Source organism: Corvus cornix, chromosome 6 (genome assembly GCF_000738735.6).
Source record: "Corvus cornix cornix isolate S_Up_H32 chromosome 6, ASM73873v5, whole genome shotgun sequence".
Lineage (NCBI taxonomy): Eukaryota > Metazoa > Chordata > Aves > Passeriformes > Corvidae > Corvus > Corvus cornix.
Window position 1 is genome coordinate 10155028 of NC_046336.1, and position 20613 is coordinate 10175640.

General features: G+C 39.4%; 1 protein-coding gene across 5 annotated transcripts in view; it reads right to left on the reverse strand.

The window, feature by feature from the left end:
* Positions 1-20613, reverse strand: part of ADD3 (adducin 3) — a 93430-nt gene that overhangs the window by 38896 nt on the left and 33921 nt on the right. The window contains exon 1 of one of the 5 annotated variants that reach the window (XM_039553890.1): positions 3764-3784. The exons of the other annotated variants lie outside the window; for them this stretch is intronic. The gene's annotated coding sequence lies outside the window, so the exon portion shown is untranslated. Of the gene's footprint in view, positions 1-3763; positions 3785-20613 lie in introns of those variants that run through there. 5 annotated transcript variants of the gene reach the window in all.

The following is a 20613-nucleotide window of genomic DNA, read 5'->3' on the forward strand; positions in this document are numbered from 1 at the left end:
GCTTCCAGCAGGCTTCTACTCAGGGCATTGGGAATACATTTGCATATTGAGTAGATAACTACCCAGGAAGGGGATGCCACAATTCTTCATTATTACATGCTTTGAGAAAACACACATTAAAACATACACATAAAATCTCAACATGAAATAGATACACCAGTGCAGAAGATAAAGCTCGTTTCATCACCTTGTTATTCTTCATCATGGAAAGACAACTGACCTACAAATAACTCACTGGATGGGCTCCTCCTCCAGCCCTGGAGGCAGGAAAATTCTACCCAAGACAGTCTCAAGTGTTATCAGGAAGGCTGGTTTCTTTTTTTTTGTTTTTAGGGGTATGTGTGCAAGTGAAAGCTGAGGAACTAAAAAACTGGTTTCTGCTTTACAAAAGATGAGTATTGCTACTGGCAAACATCTGAATGTTGTGTTCCTTCTGGATTTTCTCAAAATTCATGTCCACTCTGCAGCTCTACATATTTTACCAGCACTGAAATTTGAGCGCTTATACTTACAGTGCACCTTTAAGACCAGCAACACACATAGATGGAACATACCTTGCTGGTAGATTAAAACATTGCCCTACATCCTTATTCCTCTGGAAAAACAAATTCTTAGTACAGAAAGTTAGACATGAGAAAAAGGTTCTTCCCCTAGAGGGTGGTTGGGCACTGGAACGGGCTCCCCAGGGCACTGATCACAGCACCAAGTCTGACAGAGGTCAAGAAGTGCTTGGACAATGCTCTCAGGCATGTGGTGTGATTCTGGGGGATGTTTCTTTACAGGGCTAAGAGCTGGACTTGGTTTTTGTGGGTCCCTTCCAACTCAGTTTATTCTGTGATTCTGGGACTGTAATTTCTGAGATGTCAATGGGATAATCTACCTAACTGCTTACAGATGTGCACAGCCTCAGGGAGGACGAGCCTCAGGGAGGACGACACCTCCAAACGCTACATTTAAGATCACAACGTTCAGACCTTGCACGGGACATGAAAGCCTGTCTGTGCCATTCCATGAAAAACTGGGGAGGCCAGCACCTTTCTGCTTGTGACCGGACACTTCACCTGCCATTCAGCCATTGCCAGCCACTCTTACTGTCACAGCGACAAAAATCAGCAAGGTAACAGTTTTGTCTTAAAAGCTGAAGAATGAAGGAAAACAGATTTTGTACTAGAAAGAAAAAGCGAACTGAACACTTTTAACTCTGCCAGCTCTCTGTTTCTGTGTTTACTTCTTCCCCTTTCCCAGAGACAGCTCTGAGGGGAAGCCCTCCCTGCTCCCTCCATGGCCACCCTCGCCTCACACCCACCACCAGCCCAGGCCCCCACGCACCAGCTGCCAAATTAACTCTGAGGGCCGCCAATCTCTCCTTTTAGCCTCGCCTGCACAACACAGTAACGCAGGGGTCACTCAAAGCCTGCCTTGTTCCAATGCTCTAATAACCCATTGTTCCCCTGCGGTTGCCTCGGCTAGATAAAACGAAAGGCCGCGTTTTCCGAGGGTAAGCGAATTCCCACCGCCGGCCAAGGGCTCGGCCTCACGTCGGGGCCAGCCCATCCTGCGGCTTGGCGGGGAGATGGTGGGTTTGTTTTTGTTAGTGGGGGCTTGCAGGAACATCTGCTCAGTGAAGGGATGGTGTGGGTCTCACTGCCATCTTCCCCGCAGGGCTGTGCAAAGCCGTGTTTGCTCCCTCCACACATGGCGGTCCCTGTAAAGATACCGCATTGACAGTCCCACGGCTAAAACCTGCTGGATGTTTATAACCTGCTCCCTGCCTGAAGCTGCAGAAGGATTGAAAATCTGATGGTTGCTCTGTAAGTTTCCCAGGAGAGGGGAACATAGCACGGGCTCAGGGCAGAGAGCCCCGACAGCAGGGCTGAAGCACCCCCAGTACCACATCCACCAGACTCCAGGTAATAATGTGTAAGTACTGGGATGGGAGAAAGGACACAACAGGCAGAAATTAATCCAACAATACAGGAAATTGTAAGATTGAAAAGTCACTTGTTTTATATTTTCACCACATCCTCTCGTCCAATAATGAAGTTCACTGAACATCATTAACATTCCGCTAATGAGACATCCAACTGCCCAGAACAGAAATAACGAACGTGAGCTCTGTTTCCACCAAATCTACCAGAAAGATTTTTAAGGGTCTGCTTTCCCACTGACATGAACACATGACTCCCATTAGCCTTAATAAAGGCAGAGTGCATTCAGAGGGAGAGAAATTTCCCAAGGTTGCATAACTGAACTGCAGCATGCTCAAGACACAGTATAGACTGCTTAGAGAAGCTTGAAGTCCCAAAACTACAGGGACAGGCCAAATTCTCCCATTACTTTCCCATTAACTTTTGTCGTAGTTCAAACTTCCCTGCTTTAGGCCAGTGAGAGTACTCAAAGCTTTTTTTATGATAGAAAAATGAAAAAGTAAATTTTTTTATGGAAAAGCAAATCAGACAGTGGGATGTTTAGACTCTATTTTTAGGCTGAAAAAAATATAACTTCAGATATGCACTTTCTTTATCTTAATGCATTGTCCCTACATACTATTCTTGACTCCATGATGTATAAATTCTTACTTTTGTAACAATGCAAATTTGTTGACAGGATGACAGGTTAAAGTTTATCTTTCAGGCTGCTTCCCTTGCCCCAGTCACAAAAATCTAGTTATGTCAATTTATGTCCCTTTCAGTGCTCAGTGAGGCGAGGAAATGGACTGGAGTGCCAGAATGTGGAAACAATGCAAAAAAAACTAATGCCAGAACTCAGTATCTGCCTCCTAGGCTAAGCTCTGCATGCCCTCACAAAGCTTTGGGATTAATACTGCATGTCTCAAAACTGTGTTTAAGAAAAACCTTCGTTCCAGATGTTGAAAGCATGATTAATCTACTGGAAGTTAGAAGCTTTTTTTTCATCTCTTCTCCCCGGTTTATGTATTTTAAAATACTTGGGTACTTTTTTTTTTGGATACTAGGAAATTGAATTTAACAGACAATTTAAAACTAGCTGGTCATGCCTTTATCGTAAGAATCTCTCTGATGTAATTGAAGAAATTTGATGCAGTTGCAGTATATATTAATGAAGGCTGCCTCATGCACTCGGCTATAGCTTTAAATGAGAACAGACTTCTCTATTATCTATCACACTGCAATGACTAATATGGGAGAGTTTCTAGTCTACTACTACTCACACACTATAAAAACCCATTAGCACACATACTCACAGAGGCTGAACTACTTTGATACAGTAAAGGGAGCTGAGGAACTACAGCGCAACAATTGCCGCGACTGTGAGACCAGCAACGAACTGTTTTAGAGCCATGTGCTAAAACACATCAAGACTACCTACCTATAAAAAAACCCAAAACCAACAAGTAAAACAACAACCCAAAACCAAACTCAACCACAAACCAAAACATTCAATTTATTTTATTTCACAGACTTAAAATTAAAACCTCAAAGGTACAGGGAACCATGGTACAGCAGAATCAGCCCTGTGCCCCATGTGGCTGTGTTCACTTTAGCTGCCAACATATACTCAAAACTCTGAGCCCAGTCCTACTGAGTCTGGCATTCTCCTTGGCTTAAGCAGAAGCAAAATCAGATCTCATTTCCTAAAAAAGAAAAAAAAAAAATCCTAAACCAACAAACCCCCAATCCATCCCATAATATGCAGAATGGCCAATGCTAACAGACTCATTTATGGATACGTCAATACTAACTATAGTGGGAAACTCCATTCAAGCACAGAAACTGTAACTCACCAGTCATGTCACAACACCGAAGATAAAAATCATGCAGGTCTCAAATAGAAGACACTCAAATTACAAGACAACTTTCTGCAGCATCCATCCCCAACCATTCTATCAAACACACAACTGCAACAGCACAAAGCATCTTTATGAAAGGAATAAAAGGCTCTTTAAATGCTCCTTTTATTTTTTATTGAATGAACCCACTCTTACACAAAGTTCACTCAACGATGTCTCGAGCTTTAGTACTGCCAAATCCTGTATTTCATTAGTCAACTATGGCTTGTCAGTCACATACAGAACAATCTAAAGTATTTATTAACTGCATACAATTTCCTCATGTAGCAGGTCAGGTGGTTGTTGAAGACACTGAACTTATTACTATATTGATAAATGTAGCTGTCAGGAAGACAAGAATATTTTCACTGTTACACCACAACTGACCAAACACTTCCCTGCTCCGAGTCACTGGCAAAACCCAAAGGGAGTTAAAAACGAAAGCCACAGACTCCTCCCAGCCACAGTGTTAGTTGCAGCATTTTCTGTAGTTGACTCTTCTCACAGAATCAGTAATCTTTACTAACAGTGTTCCTCCCTCCAAGGAAGCTCACTGCACCACACCTCCCAATTGTTTTAGAAGTACATATATACAAAGACCACAGTTAAAAAAGATATCATCAGACATGGCAAGTCCAGAGAAATCTTGTCCTAAATATTTTTCAAGCTTATTCATAAGAAAAGGGTGGAGAAAGAAACCACAGCTAAAAGATTCACAAACATGAACTCATTTACAGGTTTGCAAAGCAAATCATGCCACCAACCTGTCATGTAACCCACAGGAAAACACAGTGCAGACTCTCTGGATCAAGATACTCACTGCTGGATGAAATTAAATTGCCCAGCTACTATATGAGCTCCTTAAAACTGGTTGGGTTTTTTGCTACTCCTAATCTCTCAGTCAGACAGGCACTAGATTAAAGTGAAGGCAGAGCAGAGAACAACCAGTTTCTAAACTTTAACAACTTCTTACACTCCAGGGCAATTAAGAACTCTGTTCTCATACACTGTATTGCCTTGAAAGGATCACCTGTTGGTTACTGGTCATAAAAACAACTGCAGCTCTATAATTCCTCAAATATTTACTAACAAGATACACCAGAGTGCAAACCCCAAAACTCTATTCCTGATACTCAGACCTTTCTGTTCAAACACAAATTGACAAAAAGACCTTTTGGCAAAACCACTCCAGAATGCTTTTACACTTTGGTTTTGAAGTACAGATCTGCCTTTTTTTCCCTCCCTGTAACACCACCCACTGTTCCAAACAAATAAGTAATCCAGTGTTGCACAGGAATTTTAATTGTTTCCATAACTTCTGCTACCTGCCAAAAAAGTACTTAGTATGACAGATATGGAAAAGGGTGTCTATGATACATGTACATTTATAATAAGATATGAAAATATATATGCATATGTATAGCATACAACTTATGTAATAATTAACTTTTGTTCAGCTATAAAAACTAGAAGCCTTTTAAAAGAGCCAACCTTCATTCTATGAAGTAACAGCCATGATTTGAGTTACTGACTCTCTGGCTCAGATTCACAATCAAATTACTACAGCTGAACTTCCTGCATACCACGTGAGCCAGACTTGGGCTGGTGTCCCCTTGCGTGCTGTTAGCTATGACAGACAAGGTCGCAGTGGAAATCCCTTGCATGGAAGGCTGAAAAACTAGGATGTAAGGATGCACTCCTTTGTATCTGCTGCAAGGACAATCTCTGCAGCAGCCTCTGCAAGAGTTTGGCCGATGTGGGTGCTGAGACTGAAAGTTTGTCTCCTTTCAAGAGTTGTGCAATATTTATTTATTTATTTATTAAGATCTTGGTTTGTCAATCCTTCCTCACTCTGCACAGTATTTACCACAAATAATGGCCTTGGTTTCAGAGGGACCTCTGAAATACACATCTTGTGGCACAAGGAGTTGCACAACCCAAGCTGGTGGGACATTTTCAGCATATTTGTACAACTTCATTTATTTAGTTATTAAGACCAGGTCTTAAAACAACAAAATCTTTTTTGAGCATTTGTTTAAACAATCCATTCTAGGTACGAGACTATTTATAAATATACGATATGCAAATACTGTGTGCTAGTAAAATACCTAGGAGAGTTGTAATTATTTTGGCAAAAGAGCTTAGAGATCTTCCCCTGAGTAAACTGCATGGCAGCATAAGCCTACTAGTAGGGGAGATATAACAATTCCATAAAACAAAAGCTCATTTAAAACAGTTTAAAAAACAAAGGGGGAAATATCTGTTGCACTTGCATACTGGAAGCTCACAAAATATTATCTTCAACAATAGGTATCATACATTTTTGCACTGATTTAACAACTAAGCCCAGCATGCTGCAGCTTCTGACACCATTAGGGCTTAGAATCTACTTTCGACAGCATTTTTTGATTTGTGATGGGTGGTTTGTTTTTGGATTGTTATGGGCTGGGTGAAGCCTCGAGGCAGACATGCAGTCCTGTTGATAACATATGTGTTTTCCAACCCCGTGATAAATTTCCCGTAACTGCTGGCCTGGAACATGACTTTCAGCAACTTGACTGTTTCACATTTGGCTAAAGCAGCATCAGTCCATTTTGTATAATAGCTCCAAGACTATACATGGAAGACAACCATTTTCCTAACATATTGCTTTCAGTGCTCAACTTCAGACTCCGATTTTCAGAAAACAATGATTATGGCTTCCAGAAATCCAAATCTCTTCAAACAGCCTTTTTTCCCAAGCTGGAAAACCAAAGTCAGAAATTACTTTTGGAAGATGCACCTGGAATTTAAATATCAACGTCAACAGTGCTGGTCGTTACAGCTTAGGAGAGGTTTTATTTTGTACGCAAATCCTAATCTACACATACATTTCAGTACTCCTACATTACTCCCACTGAGGTCTGAGCTGTTTTCAAAGCCTTAAAACCTTGCCTTTCACAGCTGCAAAGGAAATGACAAGAGAAGAAAAACACAGCCAGTGCATATCAGCAATTAATTCCATCCACAACTGCCCAGCTGTTTGCGCATGGAGGAACTGGCCTGTTTCCCCTCCGAGCTTTGGCCACTGAAAGCTGATATGGCACTTTTGGAGATGTGGGCTGCTGGTAACGCGTCAGGAATGCGCGCGAGATCACTCGGAGCTGAAGGAGAAGAAATGAAATCCAGACTGGAGTGCTGAGTATCTGTGTTACGAGGATAAAGTTATCTGGGGGAGAGGGCGGTCGAGGGGGGAAGCGGAGCCGCCAGCAAAGCCAAGCTCAGCATGCAGGACACAACCATCACTGGCAGAGACAAGGTGGGATGACCTCAGAAACCTGCACGTCTACATCAGCTCTGCCAAGGTGCTTTTACGTTGGCTGATGTCAGATTTGGGATTTGGGGGAACTTTACAAAAGCTGTCACTTTCACTTGGGATCGCACTTTCCCAGCAAAGTTGTTATAGAGACTCAGCTCCATCTGTTTGAGAGTAAGACTTATTAGTAAGAAATTACTACTTATTGGTAAGTAATCTCACCAATGCTTGCAGCCTTGAAGCTCCAGAACTTAAGGCAGAATTCAGTCCTTTAGAGTCTTTCCTATGAATGAAATTCCCTTATGTCATCGTTGGGATTTCAGGAAAGGCCTTGAGTATATAAAAGGGGGATGCTATTGATACCATCAACAAACCTCACCCTGCTGACCCCTGGAAATTTCATCCCACTCGAAGTCACCAGTTTACATGAGAAACTCATTTTTTCCTCTAATATATTTTAAAAACAAAAACAACATGTATTTTTTTTCCTCCCTCAATTCAAGCCAGTCCCCATTTAAAAATTCCAAATTGATTCCTTCTTGCTGGGTAAAGCCATACACAGCAAAACACTTCTAATATATATTACTGGCATTTTTTTCTTCAGCTCCAATACCACCAGTAAAAAAGAGCTCCTTTGATCTTTAGTAGCAGCAGGTCACCTTTTCACTGGCTGAAGCACTCAATCATCTGCACAGGTATTCAAAAGAATGACACCAATAGGGAAGTATTTTCACTTGACCATTTTCAAGACCAGTACCTATGGTAAGAAGTAACTATCACAGGGTTATTCCCTTTATAAGAAATCAATGAAGTACCAGCTTGTGCATGTTGCTGAATAAACTGAGTCTGCTAAAACTACAGGCTTGTGCCCCAATGTGTGGAAAGAAAAACATTCTGCAGAAATAAGACTGTAATATCATGTCCATACAGTAATAAAAAAAATGGGAGAAAAATACCCGTCTAGCAAACAAGATTGATGAAATATTTAAACATTACCTTTTTAAAAAAGGATCTCTAAAGTTTAGAGCAATGCTTCTGAAAGATTGGTATAATCTCCAAAACCATTATACAAACATGCAGGGTTATCATTTGGAAAATACAAAAGCAGAGGATCTTCAGTAATTTCAGCTTCCCAAGGAAAGTAAATCCAAATCCTATGTTTGACTGGAAGATAGGAATTTGTACAAATGGCTTAAAATACCATCTCTTTTTTCTCTCTTGGAACCAATGACTCAATAAAGGGTAAACAGAGGCAGCACATTTTTACATCAGAAGTGTAGCACAATTTAGACTGCAAGTAATCTCACTATATTGCTGCATGAACAGTTCCACTGCTACTGGAAAGCAAGAGCAGCACTCATCATTCTTCCCACAATTTTTTTTTAAGCTACTCAACATTGGGCAAATCCACTCGGGGATGATTTCCTACATTGCTTATTGTCTGCCACAGCAAAACCTGTCTTTCCCACATATTAGAAACATGCACAGAAAGTTTCTAGAGGTGATCAGTCAGTCACATCACACTCAGCAATGCCAAGGCCTCCAAAGTATGTAGGCCACCTTTCCAAGACCATTAGTTCTTTTCACATGAAGTGCTGCAATGCAAATAATTATATTTCTTAATATCCTACTTATCCTCAATACTGGACTATACAAGACAAAGGTATTCTTAAACAGCAGAACCTGGAGAAGTCTTTAATCTAAAAATCCCAGAAGGATAAAAGGCTTTTTTAGACCTACCTCAAAACAGAAGATATTTCAGTAAAGTAGGGAATGGTGATAAGAGCTGTAGATGCCTTAAAAAAATTACATAGCTTAAAAATTACTTTCCCCCCAGCCATACTTAACTAGAATGGGTGTTAGTTATAGATTTCAAATTTGTTTCTCAGGCTCAGTTTTCAACAATATTTTGATAGAAGGCTGTGAAAATACTGATAGATGTTAAAAGCGATAACAGTAAGTTTCACTGTATCAGTAGAACTCAGCTGAGCACTACAAATAGAAATCATTCAAGTGAATCTTGCAAGTGCACATATGCCAACTGGCTAACTAAACACAGCTCTTCACTGACTAGTCTCTTCTCTGTTTGCTACATCTTCTCCAGAGCAAAATTCTCTCTTGTGCAGCAAACCTATCCAAGATCTAAGTATTGCTTAAAAGCATGAAAGATCTATCCCAGAAATAAACCACAATTCTTCTGCTCTTAAGGATTTACCATTTTAATTTAGACATGATGCTTCAAGCTGGAAATAAATTTTAGTCACTAAGGCTAAAATTCAGATGCAGAGAGGGTTCCAAGCCCACATAGCACTTATGTCCCAAACCAGACTTACAGATGAGTAATAGTGAGGTTTAGTGGTGCACACCTCTCAGATTTGATACACAGCAAAAAATTTCACACTAAAAGAATGCAGAAAGGGCTTAGAAAGTCCCTAATTTTCACATCCAGCTGTAACACAAGCAAATTGTTTTACTCATGCTGAAAATGAACACATATCACATTTTCTGGAATAATTACTGAAATAGGGAAGTTCTTTGATTGTGCCTAGAAATGCTTACATCACAGAATGGTTAAAGATAAATAGCACCATCTGAACTTGCAAGAGAAGTTCACAATTCACGGTTAAATAATTTGTGAGTCACTTGGGATGACTTAAGTTTTTCTCCGAGATGTGTATCGGGAACAAAGTTGCTCAATGTCTAAAAGTCCCCAGTTTGAAAGAAAAAATTCTTAAGTCCTAAAGCAACAGTTTTCATTTATCATCTATATTATGTACGAAGTACTGAAACTTAACATCTTCGTGTTCAACATTTGTGTTTGTGAAACCATTAAGTCGTAGAGTGCGATTCTTTTTGCCTAACTTTAGATAATTACATAGCATTTGAAATCGCTGTCTAATTAAGCTCTCTCTGGCAAGAAGTGAGTAATTATCTAGACTTCATTGGCTGCACCATAGACTTACACTGGTTCCAACAGAGGCATGCAATCCAAAAGCAGGCATTGATATTGCAGAAATCTTGAGTTATGCAAGGCACGTGCTGCTTTAAAACACTGACAAGCTACAGGCAAGACAGCGTGAACATATTAGAAGAGATCACTTAACTATTTTGTCAGCCCAGGGGGAAAAAAAAAAAAAATCTAAGTGGTAGATTTAAAAACAAGAGCCTATTCATTAAAATCTTGCAATTCACATGCACAACAGGTAGTACACTTTTCTACGCATCTCACAACTAGAGGTCTTTTTTATGTTGCCTAAGTCAACAACACATATTACTGACTAATTCTCAGCAGTGAGATATAACACAGTATAAAACAAGAACCTTGCAGTGCCAAGCACATCCCAAGACCCAGCAACCGTGTGAGTGTAGACTAAAATATGCTGTGAGAAACTGTCACCAGGCACAAACAAGGTTTCAGAATACCAAGTGCAAGAGCTGCCAACATAACAATCATTAAGTAAAAATATATGACCAATTCCTTAAAAAATATACAGAAATAAAATCTCAACTGGTAGGGAGCAGAGCAGGAGGAAAAGTGAAGGAAGGAGGAATGGAAGAAAGGTAGCAGACATTTTATTGCGTTCGCAATCAAAACACAAATTTACTTCGTTACAAAAATGTTCATCCACGTGGACTACTATAAAGCAAACAAGTTTAATAGGAAATAGTGTTTAACAAGTTCCATAAATGATTTTTAAAGTAATGACAATGTTTTCTCTCCCATTCTCAGTAAGTGCTTGAAGCTAACGTGCATCTCAAAGACTGTCTTCTGTATTTTATTGTTGCTGTCAAGAAAGAAAACTGAGCCAAAAAGCTAGCAAATGTGTTGCACGACTCACACCTCTGGACATCAACGTGGTACTACAGTCTCTACATCTCAATGTTAGCATGACGTAAATAAACAAAGCACTCCATTATACTAGAAATCCTTTAATGGCTCATGCTGAAAGTGGAGTAAAAGCAGCAACAAACCCCTCGCACCCACCAGCCCACTACAAGCACCTTGCTGTATTCATGGCAATGAAGAGTTTATTGCAGTGAAATGTATTGAATGTACTGCACCAAAATGTATTTTGTAAAAGCTGCTTTAAGCTCCCCTCCTTATATGACAGTTAGATGAGCCAGGGTTGAATCAGCATGATTCATGACAAGCACACAACACTAAGTTATGGTGAAGAGGAAAGTATTTTTGAATACTTTTCTAAATCATACAAGCTTATCAGTACCCACCTACAAATATACACTTTCTTCCATATGACACAACATGTGCAAACCAGCAACAGTGCAAGCTTCATGTTTTATGTTTGAAAGAGAGTAACACAAATTTATCTACAGTGTATATCCCAAAGCTTAAAGGACAGATTTGGTCAGAGAAAATATTTCCATGGAAGTAACCTGACCTTTCTGGTAACCTTTGCTCATTTTGTAATTCTTTGGTACAAAACTGGTACACAGCTGACAGATGCTGGAGAGGGCCTTTCAGCTGGTCTAGTAAATCTGTTTCACTTTAAAGCTATTTCACCATCATTAAGTACCTTAAAGAGACTGTAGCCATGAAAAAGCTTGAAGCCACTTTCAGTCCAAACAACATTTTTTTCCTAAAGCCTAGTATTTGATGCCAAGATGACACTTTACCTTATTTATTGTGTATCTTCTTACCAAGAATCGTGTGCTATCAGCAATGTAAAAAAGAGTCACAAACATTCAGTCTGACGTGTGCCAATCACATATGAAGACAGGAGAAAATTCAGACTTGGCAGATTTCATAGGAGTCTCCTTACTGACCATGCCACACTTATCACAAACTAAGCTTCACCTACACCTTGTGGTCAGAAATTGACCAAAATTAAACAAACATCCACATCTAAATTTATGTACATCAGCAGTCACAGTTTTTTACTACATACATATAATTTAGTGTTCTCGAGGCAATACAGTTAGTTTCAGTCCACTATTCCCTATAATCCAGTTATTTGTTGACATCCATCTAATTTATCACAAAGTTACTATTGTGGTATAGTGTTCTGTTTCTGCCTTTTTAAAAAGTTTTTCAAAAAGTTATATGATTACAGAGCAAATGACTGGGGTTTTTCTTGCATTTGACACCAACAGCAAGTTCAACTCTGCAAGCTGAAGAGGAGGAAAAAGAGACCTAAATAACTACATGTCCCACCCTAAGGTTAAAGGCCATCTATCTGAAATGCACATGTGCACTTTCCTCAAATCCTGAGATAAATTTCTGCCCACGTATTTGCCCACGCGTTTACCAATTTTGTGGTCTTTGTTCCTAATGAAATATATCAACTTGCCTGTACAGACCTGCAGGTCTGTGGTACCCTGACTATTCCTGGAATGCTTTTAATATATTGAGATTGTGTTTGCCTATCTTCCTGCCTCTGATCTTGCAGCCATTTTAAGTAACAGATCACAGTTGCCAGATCAATGTTGTCACTGGTGGTTACCATAAGCTCTCCTGGACAAATGGTATCTACTCCTGGCAATTTGCTATTTTTGTTTTCTATGTTCTAAAAATCTTTTTTACCAACATTCCAATTTAAGACCAATTCTCAAAATATGACCTACAAAGTGAAGTTCTGCCCTAAAATCTCTCAGCAAAGTCAACTTGGATAAAAATCATTTAACTTTTATTCTGTGCCTTATCTTCACCATGTATTTCTCCTATACTTCAGTCATCTATCAGCTCTCCAGTCTGTCTGGCAGGATGTTCATTCCTGATGTACTTGAAATGATTCAATTTAAATGATTTATTGTCGGCTCTGATATCTTTAGCAAATTGTTTCTCAGAATATCTTTTGGCCAGACTTATTATACTTTAAAATTTAATTTGTGAGAGTTTTTTTTTTCCTTTCTATTTTCTTCACCAAAAACTTCAACTTTTGAAAGATGATTCTGCGTTGCTAAGAGATTCTGAAACCCGGCTATAAACCCCTCCTTGCCTCTTAAAAATAAAAAGCAGCAACAACAAAAAGTTTGAAGTCTTTGGTAGATGGGTATATATTTTATCCAACTTCTAATTAATTCTTTAAAAAGCTACTTTACTACCTGCAGGCTTTAACTTCCTTATAACAAGCATTCTCATTTTTATGACTAGCAAAGGCAGAAGGCTGGCAGGGAAACAGCAGCACTTAGTTCCCCAGCCATTTAAGAAAACACTGTTAGGAGTTTGGTTTTAAAAGAAACTACAGGATTGTTCTGCCTTCTTTGCAATTGCTCTGAACTTGTTTCATACAGACACATAACTGGGAGCCAGGTAAGAACAGCTTTGATATGCCAGACGCAAACATACTGAAAGCAACACTGATGCTTTCTGGAGTCACTGCCTTCAACAAGCTTGGGACTTGTACCAACAGGCTTTGGAAGCACCAAAATTGCCTCCTTCCATACCTTCATGGTAGCAGGTTGCTGCTCCAAACATCAAGGTGATACGGTCAATGTAGTAGAACCACTACTGGGATTCACGCGTGTTACAATGTTTCAAAATTTTTTAAGGAACACAAAAGACTGCAAATAGAATGCAGATGGGTTTGTTCTGTTGTTGTTTAATTGTAATATTTGAGGGATTGACTGCTTTAGCTTATTAGAAGAATTAACTCAATCTAAAGTAACAGCCTATGTCAAGTATAACTGGTCCATTTCCACCAAGAATAAACACATTTGATTCAGCAATGCACTCACTGATTTGTGTACCTGCACTACTGTTAATCCAAAAAACGTGATTAAATAAATTGAATTTAAAATTAAGAGAATTATAGGTTACTCTGGTTACTGGTATAGATAAGCTTCAAACCAAACTACTTGACATGAAATCCTCCATATCTCTACATTAAGGTGTAGACACAGCAATAGCAGCAACTGTCAACCACTGGAAAACTGTTTCTGAATGCAGAGCATAAAGAAATCAGACTTTCATGCTTTGTTAGTGAACAAATTCCCCTTCAACCAAGACTCTCCTCAGCCTAAGATGACACAATACAAATCACAGTTCCTAGCACTCCATGCTGCTAACCAGCAGAGACTTGAGCGTTGGCAAGTCTTAGCAGCAAAAGCTCTGCAGGAGGAGCAGAATTAAAGGAGCATCAGCTGCAAAGAACTCGACTGAGTTTGTTTTAACCTGACACACAGTGAAGCCAAATCTGAAGCTTACTTCCACATTTAACAGACTCTTCTATGAAGAGTCACTGGTCACTAGCAGACAGAGAAAATCTTCATGTTACTACAACTGAGCTGTTAAGAATTTACACAAATCCAGCTTCAGCAGAGAGGAAACAAAAAAACTGACTATAAATATCAACATTTGCTAGGGACGTTGTAATTTCTGAATACAGTTCAATAAGTGAAAGGGGGGGGAAAAATCACAAACCCACTGACTGTTGCTAAAGTTAAATTGGTATTGAGTGGGAGAGTTTCAAGGTTTATAACTACTTTAGAAAAAAAGAAAAATCCAATTTTAAAACACATATTCCTCATTCACTCTGCTCATTGATGAAAAAAGCCAAACCAGATAAAATCCAACAATCTCTACAGTAAAGACACAATATACATCTAGCCACATTTGGGTTTTTTATGCTTTACAAAGATTCAGCAATTTTAAGTCATCAGGACAGACTTATTCGTAAGCCAAGGAGCAATTAAAAAAAATTAAGTACAATGTGGTAGATGTAGAGAGACACATTTAAAGCCATTTCATTAATGGCTATAATACTACTAAAGTAGAATGAGTTTACCTTTTGGAAAAAAGATTTAATTTTAAGGTAGATTTGTTCTCTTGCAGTTATAAGCCTGATCATCTAAAATATCAGTCTGCAATTCTGAAGAGCATTTCCAGCTTTAATTCCAGCATCACACAGAAAGAGCTGAAAATTTGATCGCCATGTCACAAGCAACTGAAGAATTCCATCAGCTCCTCTTTGCAGAGCTGTTCTTCATTAATTTATAATTAACAGGATGCGATAAAACAATCTGTACTACTAACTTTTAACAGCCTTCTTGTGTCAACTGAAAAAGGACAGGTTTTTGCGTGGTGAATGCCAGAGCTCCAGTGCTTTTCCCCATGCTTGGCAACACACACTCCCTACAATTCCTTCTGGAGGTGCCCACCAAGCTCCTCTGCTCCCTGCTGCAATCGGAGACTTCACATGAATGCTGTCCTCTTCCTCCTCCTGCCTCCCATGAAACTCTTTATCACATGGACTGAGGAATTTGACAGGGAATGAGATACAGAAACTTATCAGCTGCCAGAAAACTGTTTCTATGAAAAGGACCTTGAAAAAGGAAAGGGGAAAATGGCAAAGAGCAATCCAACACTCTAACACATTCCAGGCACTTGTGGGGAAAAAAAAAGCAAAGGACAAAAGGAAAAAAAAAAAACCCAACCCAGCAGCACCAACAATTCAGTATTTTAACATAACTAAAATAAAGCCTTCTAAAGCTATACTGTCTTGGAAAGCCTGAATGTCTTTTTCCTAAATCCACAGCAGAAGTAACAGCTACAGAAATTCTGTGTGAACGCAGGGATTAGCAGCGTGCCCGAGGAAGAGGGATCCTCGCTTCAAGCACCCTACTCGTGTTTTAAAAGGTTGCAGGAATTTGGATAAGCCTTCCTTACTGCTATGGATCATCGAAGTAGAAGCAATTCTCGAAGTATCCTAAGGTGATGTTTTCCTGTTTCATTTGTTAAACTTCCTCATCCTCAACTTCTAAGCTACTCCAGCTTTCCATCACAGTGAGAGAAGCAGTACAAGTGCTCAAATTTAGTCTGTTTATGCCAGAGAAACTTTAGGTTTGGCTCTTTTGAAACAAGACAATTATCACTTGGTGTCGAGTTTACAGAGAACCAGGTTCTTATTTGTAACAACAATCTATGCTGAAAATTATTATGTTTTTAAAATAATTATTAAAAACACAACCAACAGCCCAACAGCTCTTTCACATATGTACTAAAAGCAACAGGAGCTACACACAAAGCAAGTGTTTTTTCAGGAGAAAGGCAACAACTTTGTCCTGTTGAACAGGACCTCCTTTTATCTTTTTTTTTTTTTTTTAATTCTCTTAGATTACTTTAACTTGCACAACATATATCCTACATTTTATTTCATTTGTTTATGAGTATCTGGGCAGAGCTCCAGTGTTTTGATGACCTGGTCACAGTGAACAGCTCAGTTCAGCATGAGCACAATCCCAAGCAGGGAAAGCTGGAGAAGTGGAGGAGATACAACACCATTGTCACGTCCATACAGGACAAGGTTGAGACAGCCAAGTAAACAGGAACTGAGTTCCAGAGAGTTTCTTCACCTCAACAGGAAAGAAAAAGTCCAACAAATGTGGGACTTTAAATGCAAATCGTAAATTAATGTGGTTACCTTTCAATCTGAACAAGAAAAACACAGAGTGCAGATACAGCAGGAACAAATATTACTGTCTGCATCTATAAATATTTAGTGAGATTAAATCAAAGACTCAGGCTTCTATGCATTGAAACTTCTCATGCTAGGAATAAAAAAAGCTTTAAATTGATTCACTAGAGAACGAGGCATCAGATTATATAATTGTATGAAATGTGCATGAGCCCAAATCCGTGTTTAAATTTGTCTTTGTTATCAGACTGCAAGACAACTTCTTTTTACGAATATTTACTGGAAACAGACATTTAAGGCAGAAATACCCTTCTATCACAGACTTGATTTCATCATTCATGCAGACAGGATTATCTACAGTCACTGATATTTGAAAAGCCACATCTGGGTGACTTAAAACAGCACCAATTAAAAAACTGACCAAAATCAAGAAGTTCACTCTGACAATGGGGCTCAGAGGGGACAATAAGTTCACATCTAGCCAGATGACCCCAGGCTTCTAGGATGATTAAATATGGTTCAATCAGGGCTGGTAGCTGACAGAAGATGGAGAACAATTTTTCCATGTTTGCATGAAATACTGTACATCCAGGAGCAAACATTTATTAAACACTTTCCCTTGCTTGAACCCAGGAAGCATCATGCCTAAAGGGATTTTGTGCCAATGTTCATCCCAGTTCCTCCTTGATGGACTGGAAGGGGTGAGGGTTGTTTGGAGAACGGAGAGGGAGTGTTGAAAGATGCACTGGGCAGGGTGGGAGGAAAGTACTCAAGAGCATGCTTAAAATAGTGCCACAAACACCTAGCCTCTCTCAAGGATTAGAAAGCCCAGGGGCTCAAAACCACCAACACTACAGCAGCCTAGTTAGGAACGTGACCTTCAGCAGAGCTGCTGCAGCCATCCTGGAAAACAGGGTGTGTGCAGGTGGCGGGAATGGGACACTACAGGCTGACACTTCCAGTAGGGCACAGACTAAAGTTTTAGTCAACTACACTGGTAACATGCAAAAATACTTTGGCAACTGTCCTGCTCTGCCCTACTTTGACCTCTTCCTCAGTACTATGTGTTAGGGGATTTTAAAAGCCTAAATGAGTAATGCTACCTGTGGCTTAGAAATGTGCTTCATATCAGAGAGAGGCATTAAAAAAAATCAACTTTACAAACTTGCTGAATCTTAGAGTTGTGAGATGTTTTCAGAAAACAGCCCCAACAAGTCCTTTGAATGTTTTAATAGTTCAAGATCTGAGACCTCCTCACACATTCCTGAAGGGAGTGCAGCTTTCCCATCAGCTAAGAGACAACACTGAATTTTATTTGACCAGGTTAAACGGTTATGGGTAATACAGCCACGCTATCTGTATTTCAGGGATGGCTTGGGGTTTTGTGATTATTTTTAAAAGAAAAATCAATTCAGGTGATAGATTGAAAAACAGATTTAGGTTAGTCTTGCATCTTACTGTATTTTTGTATAATTTACTTTTAGATTGCTCCTTAGACAGAGCAGGAAATAAAAAGGCCATTGTTATACCATGTTCTCCATCATTATAATGAGATGCATTAGACTGGAGTTACTGAATAAGCTCAAAACTCCCCAGGTTACATTCTTCTTCATCTTCAGCCTGGCCTTTCAAGTGAGCTTAACTCTTATTAAAAGGACCAGGGCTGTCCTCAGGCATACCCTGTCTTTAAAGATGATGCCCCAACCACATTTTGTGGAAAAGACCTCTCAGTCTGAACCTTTGCCAAACTGCGTAGCAGGTTTAAACAATTATGCAAGACAGTAGATTTTGATTCCAGGCTCCTCTTACTCAGTCTCAAGTTCTAAAAATAATATTTTTCTTTCTGCTACGGCACTTCCAAACAGTGATATCCAAAGGCATTAAAGAAAAAAAGAAAGTTATAACTCAAAGAGCGTGACACAGATTATGAATAAAGAAACCCTTCCCATATGGAAAAGTTTTAAAAATTTGACATTTCTTTTCAATATGTGTTAATCAGAAAGACAGTAGTGAATTCTCACTGCTTCAGACAGAAAAGAATCAAACCTCTTGGGGCACATTACACAAAAGAGCAATTGCAAAGAAGGGAGAACAATCCTGTAGTTTCTTTTAAAACCAAACTCCTAACTGTTTTCTTAAATGGCTGGGAAAGTCAGCAGTTTGGAGTCAGCCACATGTTACTTATCAATGCTTCAAATGCAGGGTGAGTAAGAAAGGCCATGCCTGGTTCCTTTTGCAATTGGGAAAAATCTCTTTTGAAGTCTTTCTGAGAGACTGACGGGGGAGAAAGTGTCAGGGAAAGGATTTGACAGGTTCTGCACAGTGAGGGGCAAAAAAACGTCAGGAGCAAAATCTCTTGTCTAAAATGAGCAAAGAGATTGAAACCTCTCCTTCAGCACTGGAGACGCCAGATAAAATGTCTGAGAGTCCCTTGTATCTTTTTTCCAGCCACACATTAATTCCTTTTTATGCTTTTTGCCAGCTTCTCATCTTACCAGGAGCCTACAGGAGAAGCCAGTCCAGCACTGCAGGGAATGCAGCCACACTGGGGCTCCACGTCTAGCAGTCTCCCAAGACCCCAGGAAAAGATCTTGTATTTTCAATACCCCAAGCATCACAGAAAACCTCAATTTAAATGTGGAAGCAATGATCTGAATGATCTTAAAGCAAAGTGAAAGGACCAAAAAATGACCCGGTTTCTTGAAATGGAAGGCATTATAGATGAACACACCAGCGACAACAATGTTGGGTTTGCTCTTGGACAGGATTTCTCTCCTGTATTTTCAATTCTGTCCAAATAACAGACATGAGTAGTTTTGTATCACCTGCAATGTAAGCATAACTACCCACCAGCAGGTCAAGAACTGAACACATTTTATTTTTACCAGGACTGTAAGTTGCTCTTTCTTTTAAATTCTCACACTCTTCAAAAAAAAAGAGAACACCCATTATTTTTTCCCTCAATCACAAAGGCAAATGCTTGACGTCTCTAAAAGCTATTAATAGTAGAAATTTGAGAAATTAATTCCATATAGATTGTACTCTCACCTGTAGCAAACTGCTTTTGCATGTGTGGCACAAGTAACCTAAACAGCTATGAACAATGCAAACTCAGCATCAACTGGACAGAAAGTGCCAGAGCTCACTATATCATTACTCACAAGTAACAAGTTGATGCACTCTTGGTGGAAGAAGGCAGCTCAGCACCTCTTCATTTGAAGTGCACAGAATTATAAAATCAGCTTTTATTAGTAAAAGCCATTGTCCTTCCGTTTTGATGAAGTGATAATATTTTGACTCCTTCCCTGCTTCGGCCTCATAGTGTTCCATTTGCAAGGTATGCATAGCATTTCACAGGCAGTAGTTCACAGCAAAGAAAGGAGAAAAACTTTCTCCAGCTAAGAAAAATCCCCCAAAAGAGCCCTATCCAAATACTAGGATAATTTTAATATAGTCTTTTTAGTTACATAACAGACATGAAAACGCAAGTTATAACACTGTCTTATTTTAATAAAGACCTGGCAAGCTACAGAAAAGAGTGATAGACAAAAAATACTTCAGAGAAGAGATTAGGCACTCAATCCCTAAAAGACTCCACTGTAAGAATGTTTGCTGCCTATTATTATAAAAATAAAGACCACAACATGATATATGTTATCTATACCACAGATACACTTGTAGGACATTAACAGAATGTCTGAAAAATGTATAAAAGAATCCCCAATTCCAACTTGTAAAATACAGACTGCTGCTCAGGTTCTGCCATCTTCATACCACTCCTTTTGCATCTTTGGGAACTGTAGACAGAGCAGTTAACTGCTGTTAGCAAAGTCAGCTGCCTGCTGTGAAGAATGTCAAAGCTGCAAGCACCACATTCACTCCTCTTTGATGATATTTATCATCAGCTGGTGCCTGTACCCCACTGTACAAAGAGGGAATTATCCACCTCACTGGGGCTGTAACTTGCAGGACACCTCACTATGCTTATGTCTGTGCAGTTCTATAAAATATTTAGAGCAAATATTATGCAGCTTTGTTCAGACTCTTGCACACACACCAAAGCTGAGGTCCAACTTCATCCCACAAAGTACTCTGCACAACATTAATAAGATTATTGTGATGGGTATTTTGTCTGT